The following is a 12,126-nucleotide window of genomic DNA, read 5'->3' as shown; positions in this document are numbered from 1 at the left end:
AGTGCTTTTTCTACCTTGGGGTACTTTCTATTTTCCTTTCCTTTCCTTTCTTTTCCTACAGTTTTTCCTTTGCTCTTTCTTCATAGAAGCAAGCATCTCATGAAGTTTTTAAACGCCCAGCAATTGTCCGGTTACAACTTTTGCCTCCTCCTCCTCCTCCGCAGCGGCACTTTCCCGGTGAGGATTCTGCATCTGCCGCTCGCTTCGCCTGTCCCTTTCCTCTGCTTAGAGAGATTCTCGGCGATTTCTTTACGATGACTCATCCGAATGAGTGGAATTTTTCCTGGGCCAGCTCTTTGCCGGAGCATCTTGTGGGAGAGGTCAGGGCAACGTTCCCTGTTAGCTGGAATTTTCCTCATGACCCGGGGTTTGAGATGTGAGTTCCATCAGCCTTCGCTTCTCAGCGTAGGTGCTGCTCTGCCTGTGCATGTTTGGCAACTCAGAGATACTGGCCTCTGCGGAGGAGATTGGCATAATTTAATTTTCACTTGTTTTTTTCATTTGTCGCCTAAATGATGAGAGTGGAAGTTTGTGTCCCCGTGCCGGGGGCAGAGACAGAGGGTAGAAAGACAGAGCATCTGCGCCTCAGTCTCATAAGGACCAGGTCTGAGCAGCCCAGAGAGAGGAGCTGTGGCCAGCAGAGACAGCTCTTCTGCTTCGGGTCCCCAAGACCAGGTGAGGTGCCACAGCGTGGCAGAGAAGGCGAGCGCTTCTCCCTACTCCTGCCAGGAGTGGGGCTCTGAGGGAACAGCCCTGCTGAAATCGCTTCAACTGAAATCTTAGGTTACAGTGGACAGAAAGCAGCTGACCAACGTGTGGAACCACCGGCTTTCCCTTCTCCTTCTACCTTACACATGTATCTGATGCGAACATCAAGGACAAGGCCACTGTCACCACATCTCACCACCCTCGCCACTGCCACCTGGGCCCTGGATCCCAGACTGGCCTAGAACCTTTTAAGACCCAGTTAGGAGTCTAAATGTTTGACGTCTTAATCAGCGAAGAATCTAGTGTGGATCACAGAGTCAGAGGAGAAATCGAGTATCAGACCCTGTAGAGATGGGGCTGCCCCGGACTTTCCGTGTCTCTCGGGGGCTCTATCTCAGATTCAGATTCCCCGGAATGAGAGAGTCTCATGTCTATCAGTCACATCAGGAAAGAACTAAAATATGTCAGCTGCCAAAAGCTAACATTCTCTATTTGCTTTTGCTTTTCTAGAAGAAGCGGCGGAGCAGTACTGTGCTTGGGCTCATCCTCCTTAGAGAACGCCTGCCCGTTTCATGCAAAGTGAAGATCAAAGGAACCAAATGACAGCAGCAGCCAACTGTGATCATCAGTCGCCCTATACTCTTGACCATGGTAAAAGCCAACCACCCTCTCCACCCTGACATTTAAGTGAAAATATGATGCATCTCTGGAAAGGTCTATTTCCTTTTATAATCTCTTTATATACTTTAGGTTATCCTGGTCCTTGGGTCTTTGTTTAGCTACTAAAAATATCTGACCTCAGCTCGACCACCCCATCCATATCCTCTTCCTGGCATGAGTTGTGTGGAGCTCAAGTGAAATGCTTTCTGGAAACCTGCCTGGGACCAACTCAGTAGTCTGGGAGGAATTCTGAAGGGGAGAATTTGGAGAGGACGAAATTTGGAGAGGATTCAATTAAATTGGTAAAAGGATTAGAAATTGGACCTAGGTAAGAGAAAAAAATCCACAGAGGAGAAAAAGATGTTTCATTACAGAGAAATTAAAACCAAAAGTAATTACCATTGAGACTTTGTTCCGGAAAGGAAGGTGATATGATATATGACTACCTACCTGCTGTCAAATGGTGTATTTAAGGTTAAAAGTACCAAAATAGATAAGACATAGGCCTTGCCTCCAGAGCTCACTGAGCAATGGAGAAAGTATTTGAATGTTTCAGAGGACCCATCGGGAACTGAGGTCAACAATCTATTAAATTTTAATTGCCTTTTTTTCTTTATTGTGAAAACATTCCATGCTTATTGAAGAGAATCTGGAAAGCAAAGAAGAAATTAAAAGTCATCTTTGATCCTGCCACCAAAAATAATCACTGTTAATATGTTTATCTGTTTTTGGAAATATATATGGTTATACTAACAAGCACTAACATTGATGAAATACATTCCACGTGCCAGGGACTGTGCTAGACTCTCAATCTGAACATCAGCCCTGTGAAGTGGGTACCATCATTGTCCCCATTTTACGGATGAGGAAACAGAGGCTTTGAGGTTAACTGCCCAGTCTTAGAGCTGAGACTGGCAGAGGTACAACTCATCCTAGATCTGTCTTATTCCCAAGCTCTTGACTAGATCAGGGACCAGAAGGACCCAGCATCAGGACTTCGTCTTCACAGAGGCAAGGCAATTCTGAATACAGCCCTATGGCTGGGACTCAGAATTGGCTTTTAGGGGACTAACATTTGATCCCTTTGAAGAGACAGGGGCTAAATGAGCTCTATCCATCAAAAACAAAAAGAGAAACAAAACGAAAACAAAAGCACAAAAACTTGGTTTTTTGTGGAACTCTGTAATAGTAATACAAAGGGAAGAAAAGACATCTTTATCACTCTGGGCAGAAGGCTCAATGAATTGAAGACTGTGCCTGCTACTGTCGTGTTGTCACTTGGTGAAAATGATGGTGTGGGACACTGTGTCCAGCAAGACCAGCCCTGAGAGACAGACACTGCCTGGAATGGAGGAGAATTATTTGGAGAGAAATTTGCAGGAATTTAAAAGTCTTGCATCTGCAGGTAGGGACGAGAGTTATAATTGCTCCTGTGACACCCTAACTCTCCCCACGTCTTGAGAAGGCTTGGAGAAACTCACGTATGTTTTCTTATACTTAAAAAATGTTTCTTCTATACTTTATTACAATGAAATTACCTCTGATGTTCTCCCACCTTAAATACTTAGTAGATGTAGTAGGTAATTTTTAGGAGTCAGTTGAATGACATTTAACATCAAGCAAAGGGCACAGAGTAAATAATCAAAAAGTGCCGTCTGTTGGGTTTATCCATTGCACTTTCCCTGGATGAGAGGCCTCCTGCCCACGCACTCACGCGTGTTGACTACTTGGCTTAATTCTCTTTGTCATTCCCTGTTCTAACATCACTTAGAGAATTGTGATCGTCGTTTTCCATGGAGATGAAAAGTCCCATTAGGGATGTCGGTGGGACTACATAGATGCTGGAGAATACAAGTACTTAATATCATGTTCAAGGATGGACTTCAAGGAGTCTGTATACCCTAAAATATTAGGCAAGATGGAATTTGTCCAAAAAATGGGTGCTTTTTCCTGGGGAGAGGGTCAAGAGCTCTCATCAGCTTTGAAAATGGTCCATACCCAAAGAGAAGGTTCAAAGTCATTGCCTGGGGCCTTTTACAGGTCTTTCACATCATGGGGTTCTCTAACATTGATCGACAGCAAATACACTGTTATTATTAATTATTATTAAAATAATCGACTTTAAAAACTGATATGAAATAGCTCAGTTTTAAATAAATGTTTTGATTTACACAGCCTTGACTGTGTAATTACAAGAATAGATAAGACATAGGCCTTGCCCTTGTAATCACCCTTGTAATGAAGGGTTCACCCTGGACACGGGTCAGACAGGCATTCATCCTTTCGTCCTTTAGACCTGCAGACTCAACGAAAAAGAATTAAGGGCTGGGTGAGAGGGCACTAGGCAACAATATGGGGGTCCCATGTTCTGAACTTGTCACGACCCGTCATAGCTTGGTGGCTTCGGATACTTAATCTGGCCCTCGGTTTCCTTACTTGAATAGTAAAAGTGTTAGGATGATATAATTTTAAAGTTCTTTTACATTATTAAAACTCGACAATTCAGGAGGACAGTTTTCAAACTTTTTAAACTTTAAACCCTGTTCTAGGTTTCTGAAAATCCTCTTGGACTGCTCCAAAGATCTGATTTAAATGTAAAGTCCTAGGAGGTCTATCCTGTCCCAGAATAATCACATGAGTCATTAACTTGACAGTGAAAAGGTAAGTAATACTCTTAAAAGAAGCTTTTGCCAAAAAGCTGTGTTTAGATTGAATTTGGGCCACCTACAGAGAATTCGTATTGATTTAAGTTAAATCTAAAATTAGGAGCCCCATGTCTTTCCTTTCTGACTGAATTTCTGATGGATAATCAATTAGCAGAAGCTCCTCATTTAGCATTTTGCATTTTTTTGCCTCCCCAGCCTGCTACACATCTGATGAAAGAAAACACTTACTGATTATTGGGATTACATGATGTCCTAGAAAAAGCAAAATTAACCTATGGTGGAAAAATCAGAAGAGTGGGGGTTACCTTTGGGAGGAAGGGGAGGCTGGGGCTCAGCTGGGACACTTCGGGGTGATCTGGGTCATTCTGCGCATTTGTCGAAACTTAGTGGAGACCCACTCGTCTGTTTTTTTTTCCATTTCACTGAAAATTTAAATTTTACATTTAAAGTTTTTGAACACACAAAATGGAATCTTCTCTAGCCTTAAAAAATGACAGAAACCCTGTCACTTGCTACAATGGGTATGGATGAGCCTTGAGAACATTCTGCTAAGTGAAAAAAGCCAGTCACAAAAGGACAAATACTGTATAATTCTACTTACATGTGGTTTGAGTAATCAAAGTCATAGAGACAGAAAGCAGAAGCATGGCTGCCATGGGGGCCACAGGTGATGGGGAGATGTTTAATGGCACGGAGTTGCAGGTTTGCGAGATGAAATAGTTCTGGAGATGGGTTGCACAGTGTGACCGCACCCCACGCTACTGAACTGCGTACTTAAAAATGGTTACGATGATAAATTTTATGTAAGAGGGTTGTTGTTTTTTTTTTACCACAATAAAAAAAAGAAAAGAAAATATTTGAAGAAATAGCCAACTCAAGTAATGATATGCGTGATGAAGTATTTAGTTGGGGAGTGTACCGATGTCTGCAATTTAATTTGGAATGCTTCAAAGAAGTAACATGGTGAACCATACCTTCCCCAGAATGGCCAAAATTAGAAGAACTAATAATATCATGGATGCATGGTGAATTGATGTGATTTATCAAGTGCAAAGGTGGTAGAATATAGATCACAGTCAACTTCTTTCATCTTTGCTATGTACTTAAAAATTTCCAAAATAAAATATTAGGGAAAATTTTTTTTAAATTACTGGGGAACAAGTTGGCAATTTACATGAAGAACTCCTTGACCTCTGTTTTCTAAGTTCACTGGTTTCTTTAATAATATACTTAATATACAAATTAAAACCACAATAATCCACAACCATACCTTCCCCAGAATGGCCAAAATTAGAAGAACTGATAATATCAAATATTGATGCGACTGTGGATCAAAAAGAACGTTCATGTATTGCTGGGCGGGGGGGTGGAATTGGTACCATGGTTTTGGAAAACTGGCAGTATCTTCTACAGACAGAAAGTAGAAAGCTGTTACACAACAATGTGAATGGATTTAACACAACTGAACTATACCTTAAAAAATGGCGAGGATAGTAAAGTTTGGGTATTTTACCACAATTTAAAAAAATATTTAAAGCAGCAATATTTATGTAATTCAAATTGTATCTCTGTACACAGATTTGGCTAGAAGCACCTCCCTTTGTCTTCCTTGCACCCAACCCCCTGGGGTTTGCTTTGCATAAAGGGGAACAAACCTTATAGTCTCCCTTCTTAAGCTGGTCTGGTGGGAAGACGCAGCTGGGCCTAAAAATGTGAACTGGAAATGAAAATGAAGCTTGCAACTGCTAACTCTCCACGCGTGCAGTGAGTGAGGGTGCACAGGGTGAGGGCTCAGCTGTTGGGGAGGGAGCCGGCAGGGACCCCATTGCTCACAGACAAGAAGACCTGGGGCGGTCGGGCAGGGGAAGAAGAGAAAAGAAGTAAAACTTCTCTATGTAGTAAGGTAGAGGGCAGAGGACCGTCCCCCCCCACCCCCATTTATGCTGCTTTAGGACGATGTTCTTCCTTGACACAGGTCCTCACTGTACTCATTCTGAACATTATTTATCATGTGAGTTGTGTCTGTGGGCTTCTGTCCAAGAGTTACCCTCAGGGGGCTGGAAGATTGCAGGGAAAGGGAGGGCCTGTGATTTCACAGCCCAAGGGGCCAGCCGTGGGCTGCCAATGCCTACCCTGGGCTCCTTGGCGACATGAGCCCTGTGCATGACCGTGCTCCACTGTGCTACTAGGGTAGAGGTACAGACGCCAGGGTGGGACCAGCCTGTGGACACTTCTACACAGCCTGCAGGATTCAAGAGGATGGCTAGATTTGAGAAACCCAAAGTTAGGCTAAAGCTAGTCCTGCCCATGAGATAACTCATAGTGTTTAACATCTCCCCCCCTTTGATTCTGGTTCTTCTATATTTCTCCTCGCTCAGTCATGACAAGAGGCCCCTAAAACACATGTTCCAGAGCCCCTCCCTTGGCAGCCAAATATTAAATAGGCTTCTTCCTTTCCTAAGCAGACATTATAGCAACTCCTGACTTGGGGCGCTCTGACCATGCTAAGTCATTTGCATTGTACAGAAAAGGCAAGTTGTGCTTTAAAAGTGCTTATACAAAAACTAAAAACTCATCACAAGCCTATGGCCTACCTTAGCTAGGTTTCCCAACCTTGTTTATCGCTTTGGCAAAAACAACTAAGCCTCCTGGTGCTTCAGTAGACACTGTGTTAGCTCCACTTCTCACTCGCTGCCCTCCTAAGATTTGCCAAATGTAATTGCTTCAAAACAATGCGTGGTAGTTTTTCGCATTTCCCCCCTTGATATTTTATCATCGTCTGCTTCCCACGTAAGTGTCAAGCACCGCTCCAACCCGAGGAATCCAACCCAAGAAAACCAATCCAACTCCCCCTCTTAATGAAAGTGAATCCCACGACCACTGAACAGCTCTTCAGACTCGCAGCATTTCCTGTCCTGACCGACATTCCCTTGGCCAACGCTGATACATTATATTTTCAGGGTTCCCATCTTAAAAATAATCAGAGTACATTCTGTGATGTATAAGTGGTGACTTCAGGACTGTCGGCCTCTTATTGAGAGCATGCCACCTTTTTAAAAGATTTAAGAACTCAAAACCACTCACCGATAGTGGATCTGCCTTTGCGTCAGTCAAAATTTTGGCACGCAATGAAAGCAAATGGGTTTTCTAACTTCCTTAAGTACCTGAATCAAAAATGAATCAATAATTTATTAGAGACAAAACAGCATCTGAAGGAAATATTATTCTTAAGATACTATTAAAAATACTTCTTAAATACTACTATAAATACATACTAATAATACTTTTGAAGCTAAAGGAAACACCCCAGGCATCTACTAAGCAAAACAAACAGCCCTTGCTGATTTGCCCACAACTGTTATTATAAGGAGAGTTACTTAATATGTCATCAATCCAGAGGTATTTATTCATGTACAATGATCTGTTCCTACAGGGGGGAAAAGATAGTGAGTATATCACAACTCTCATGCACCGTACACCTGAAACTAGTATAACTAATGTAATATCATATACCGACTATACTTAAATGAAAAACAAAAACAAAAGCAAAACTCTCCTGCACAACTCTGGGTGTTGGACTTCCCATGATGGCCACCTGGTGGCTCCCTAGTACACCTATAGACCATCTCATTTGTTTTATGGCATCATTCGTGATGCCAAAAATGAATCGGTCCGAAATACAAAACCATGGTTGGGGGGACATTATTCGATGTCATTAGGTGACTAAAACTTCCCTTATCTATAAGCATCAAAATCCAAGTAAAAACTGTAAAGCTAGGGCAAGGCTCAGAATCCCACCTTAAGTTTCACTTGAATATTTACAAATGGATTCATTCTATTGACCAAGTGACAAAGCTTTAAATATGTTTCAGTAATAGCCTGCATTTTGCTTGCTGGGAAAAAGCTTTCTTCTGCTGAAAGGATAACACTTTAACTGATTTAAAAAAAAAATAGGATTTTTGTTTTTCCACCAGGAAGGAGGAACTCACAGATTTCGTACTTTGGGAACTGTGTAAATCTTAAAATAAAACAGAAACTTCATTGTCCATATTCTCTCTTAAGTTCTAGAAAAGTAAAACAAACTAATAACATTTTAAAACCAAAACTGTCCAAATACTTAGACGAGCTTAACCTTTCTTGGTCTAAAGTTCTGCCCTTTGCCTTAAGGATCACGTGATGTACACCACAAAACCTCAAACTCTCACCGTGTGAAATTCATATAGGAAGACCTATGAGTCTCAGATTAACTCCTTCTCCAACAGACTTTACCTTGTTACATTCCAATCCTGTCAGCCATTGTCAAAACTAAAATATACGCGATCACATGCCCAACAGGTGCAAGCTGTACTTAGAAAGAGACAATATCAGACACATTTCTACAGGATGAAAATCCAGGAAACTGGGTAGACTGAGACATTAGCCTTGGGAAGGTCATAGCAAGTATTTTTAACCACAAATATTGCTCTTAAGCTCTCGGGTATATGCTCATGGATTGAGGATTTCCCAGGGTAAATGTGCCAGGGATTCTCCCATGGGTAAGATATATAACCCCGAGGCTCAGTAATAAGCTTTTAGAAGCACACAGCTCTGGAAGTAGACAGCTACTCCAAGATTTTTGGATCAAGAAGATGACATAAGGTATAGACAGTTTTTACCACTATTTCCAGATTAGGATCCGTGATTAGGACTTATATTTTATTACCTGTGTCCTCCTTTTATTACTTCTACACTTTCCTTTGTGTGGGCCAAGGTATTAGATTGTAAAATGACTGCCACAGTCCTTTTTGCCTTTCTGTCGGCTGTCTTCTTTCCTACGAAGTCTTCGATCCCTTAATCCCCCTTTCTCAAACAACTGGAATGGCTGTCAACTCGCCAATCGATGAATTCGCCCTCTGGCTTTAGGCCCCTCTAACAAGATCCACCAACGTATCTGTATGTCTTAACTGAACCTTAGGCCCCCCAGTCATTAGAGGCTATTTCTGAATTCTAAATAAACTCAAAGGAATTCAAGGAATATCATAGATAAAAAAAGAGACATGAGTCTTACTCTCCTGGTTTCTTAGGCCACCTAGGAAACTGGATACAAACTAGTTCCAAGTGTTTTTTGCTTTTTGTTTTTTCATAGTTATTGAGCTCCTCCACTGTCTGATAGCCAGCTGCTCAAATATTACTATAAGTTATTATCTTAAGACACAGTATCAAAAAGACACTAAATCACTGAGGCCAATCACGATCTTGGATCTTCACCTGACCATAAGAGGTGAGGGATTATAATGAAACAGGGCAGACCTAGCTTAACTATGGTAGAGATACCAAAGGAAAGATATCAGCCGCCAGTATCAAAGATGAACATACCACCTACCTACTCCATAGCTGAAGTCACGAGATTTTTTGGAAGACTCATGAATAACTGAAATTGCCTACCCTGACTCCAATGCAGTCTGCTCGGGTGCAAATTGTCTCCTTGATAGTTTTCAGCCGATCAGCAAGCCCAAGGACAAAACAAAACAAAGAGTTCCGCTGACTGAAGGTTTTCCCTCTATAAACTCTGTTTTGTCTATTTGATGACAATAGATATATGACTGATCTCCCTTATACATGAATAAATGTCAGCTGTGCTTTAAGCGAGACTTGACATCTCTGAGACATGGTGATGACAACATCTAAGTTAGGGAAGAAGTTGGTTTGGAAAGGGGTTAAGGTTTGGAATAAACAGAGTTTGTGGTACTTGTAGGACACACAGCAGATAAACAATTAATTAAAAGGAAAGATGGGGGCTGGAGCAGAAATTAGGAGTTATTAACATATAAGTGGTATGGAAGATTCTGTAATAGATTACACCCCAGTGAATAAGGGGAAGAAAGGGACTCACCACCAAATTATCTATGCCACTACGTGAGGGTTGTCCGATAATGAGGATTTATAGAGCTATCAGAGAGGAAGGTGGAAAACCTGTTCCCAGGCACGTCTATGGCACAGGAATGGAGAGTTTCCAGAAGGGACTGAGCCGTGACATGAAATGTAAAGAGGAGTAAAGAAATTTATCTTATCAAAAATACAAAGCACTGCTGATGTGAAGACATCCCAATTTCAGAAAATTATATGCCTTAGATTGATGAAATGTATCAGGATGTGGGCTGAAAAAATGCATTGGGTTTGGAAATTAGGACACCATCGGTTGCCTTAGAGAAATCTTTTTCACTAAATTGGTAGGTACAGTACTGGATGGTTGTGAACTGCAGCAGATGGGAGGTGTTGCAGTAGGAACTGTATGCTAATGACTATCTCAAGAAATTTGTGGTGATGGGAAGATATGATGAAGCTGGAGATAAGGAAGGATTGAAGGAAGGGTAATTTTTATATAAGGAAGAATTGAACTTCTTTGAAAGCTAAGAAGCTGATTAGGAGAGGCAGAGATTAAAGGCCTACACAAGGCAGTGTAGAATAGGTATGTGGAGAGGGACACAGCTATGGAGGCATTCAGGGCTGGATTTATACACTCACTTTTCTACTTACTGCTTATCTGGCATTGGACATCTCAGTTAAACTTTCTGAGCCTTGGTCTCCTTATTTGTAAAAGTACGGTGATCATTTCCCTACCTTATGGAGTGTATGTATCAGGAGAGATTATCCACACAAAGTGCTTGGCCCAGTAGCCAGGACATATTAAATGCTCAATAAATAGGATCTACTATTAAGAGATTAAGGGAGATCATAATTGATTAGCTAAGTCCCGGTGGGAAAGGATAGGATCAAGCTTATAGGTGAACGAACAAGCCCTGGAAAGGAAGAGTGATCTCTCTATAGTGGTTCTAAAAGATGTCCACAAATTCTTTGATACCCTTCCTTCAAAAGTAGAGCCTAATTGCCCTCCTGTTGAGTGTAGGTGGTACTTAGTGACTCGGCTCCAACTAACAGAATGTGGTGAAAGTGACAAGATGCAACTTTGAAAGTAAGTTATAAAATGCATCGTGACTTCTTTCACGCTTGTTCTCTTGGATCCCGTAATCTGGGGGAAGGCAGCTGATAGTTCATAAGAACATGCAAGCAATCCTGTGGAGAGGCCCACGTGGTGAGGGATTCAGGGTCCCTGTCAATAGCCATGTGAGTGATTCATCCTGGAAGCTGGTCCTTTAGCCCCAGTCGAGCTTTCAGATGAGTGCAGCCCCAGCTGACATCTTGACTGCAACCTCATGGAAGACCCTCTCAGATGAACTGCTTCCAAATCCCCGACTCGTGGAAGCCGTGAGATAATAAACGTTTTTTCTCTTAAGTGCCTCATTTCGGGGTAATTTGTTACACAGTTATAGAAAACTAATACCAACTCTTTCTCTACATCAGAAGGAAACTGGAGGACAGGGAAAGACAATATGTTTGGAAAGGAGAGAAGGTATATGCCCGAGGTACCTTAATCTGTAAAACTAAAATACGAAGGATGTTATCTGCTGACCACGAGGTGACTTAATGAGACTGGCGAGGGAATGGAAGAGCCATGCAGAAAATAGGAAAGGGCACTGACTAGGAACACGAGAAAGATTGATGTTTTTCTTTTTTGTCTATCTTCCTTTATGTCAAACCCAACCACCGAAATCACACTTGCTGTTAAAACTAGATCAGATTTCACGTAATGAACCTTCATCTCAAGAAAGAAGTTCAGAGGCATTGCAACCTGTCTGAGCCAGCCTGAGACTGTCCATATCAGCAAACTGCTGATGAGTAAGCTCAGGGCTTAGGATGACTCAGACACATCTTGGGAAAGTACTTCCTGCTGTCAAAAATGATTTCCAACAGCTATGTAGAGTCTAGCACATTATTTATGAAGGGGGATACAATATCAGGACAGTATAAGAGAAAAACCAACAAGCTTTATATACTCTGCAACGAGCACATTGCAGTAAGCGGAGAACCCACAATCTTTTTTCTTTTTTTTTAATAGAGACATTGGTTAACAAAATCCAATAAGTTTAAAGTGTACAATTCAACAGTAAGGCATACATATTACATTGTGTGTTCACCATCCATAGTTAGATTTCTTCCTGTCACCACACATTTGACCCCTTTTACCCCATCTACCTCTCCCCTCCCCCCTCTC

General features: G+C 41.7%; 1 long non-coding RNA gene across 1 annotated transcript in view; it reads right to left on the bottom strand.

The window, feature by feature from the left end:
• Window positions 1-12,126, bottom strand: part of LOC102887915 — a 31,805-nt gene that overhangs the window by 6,526 nt on the left and 13,153 nt on the right. The window contains exon 3 of the long non-coding RNA XR_001516898.2: window positions 7,119-7,198. This is a non-coding gene — a long non-coding RNA (uncharacterized LOC102887915). The remainder of the gene's footprint in view (window positions 1-7,118; window positions 7,199-12,126) is intronic.

This window comes from Pteropus alecto, unplaced genomic scaffold (genome assembly GCF_000325575.1).
Source record: "Pteropus alecto unplaced genomic scaffold, ASM32557v1 scaffold21, whole genome shotgun sequence".
Lineage (NCBI taxonomy): Eukaryota > Metazoa > Chordata > Mammalia > Chiroptera > Pteropodidae > Pteropus > Pteropus alecto.
The sequence above is the reverse complement of the archived record's forward strand: the minus strand, read 5'-3'. Positions and strand labels throughout refer to the sequence as shown.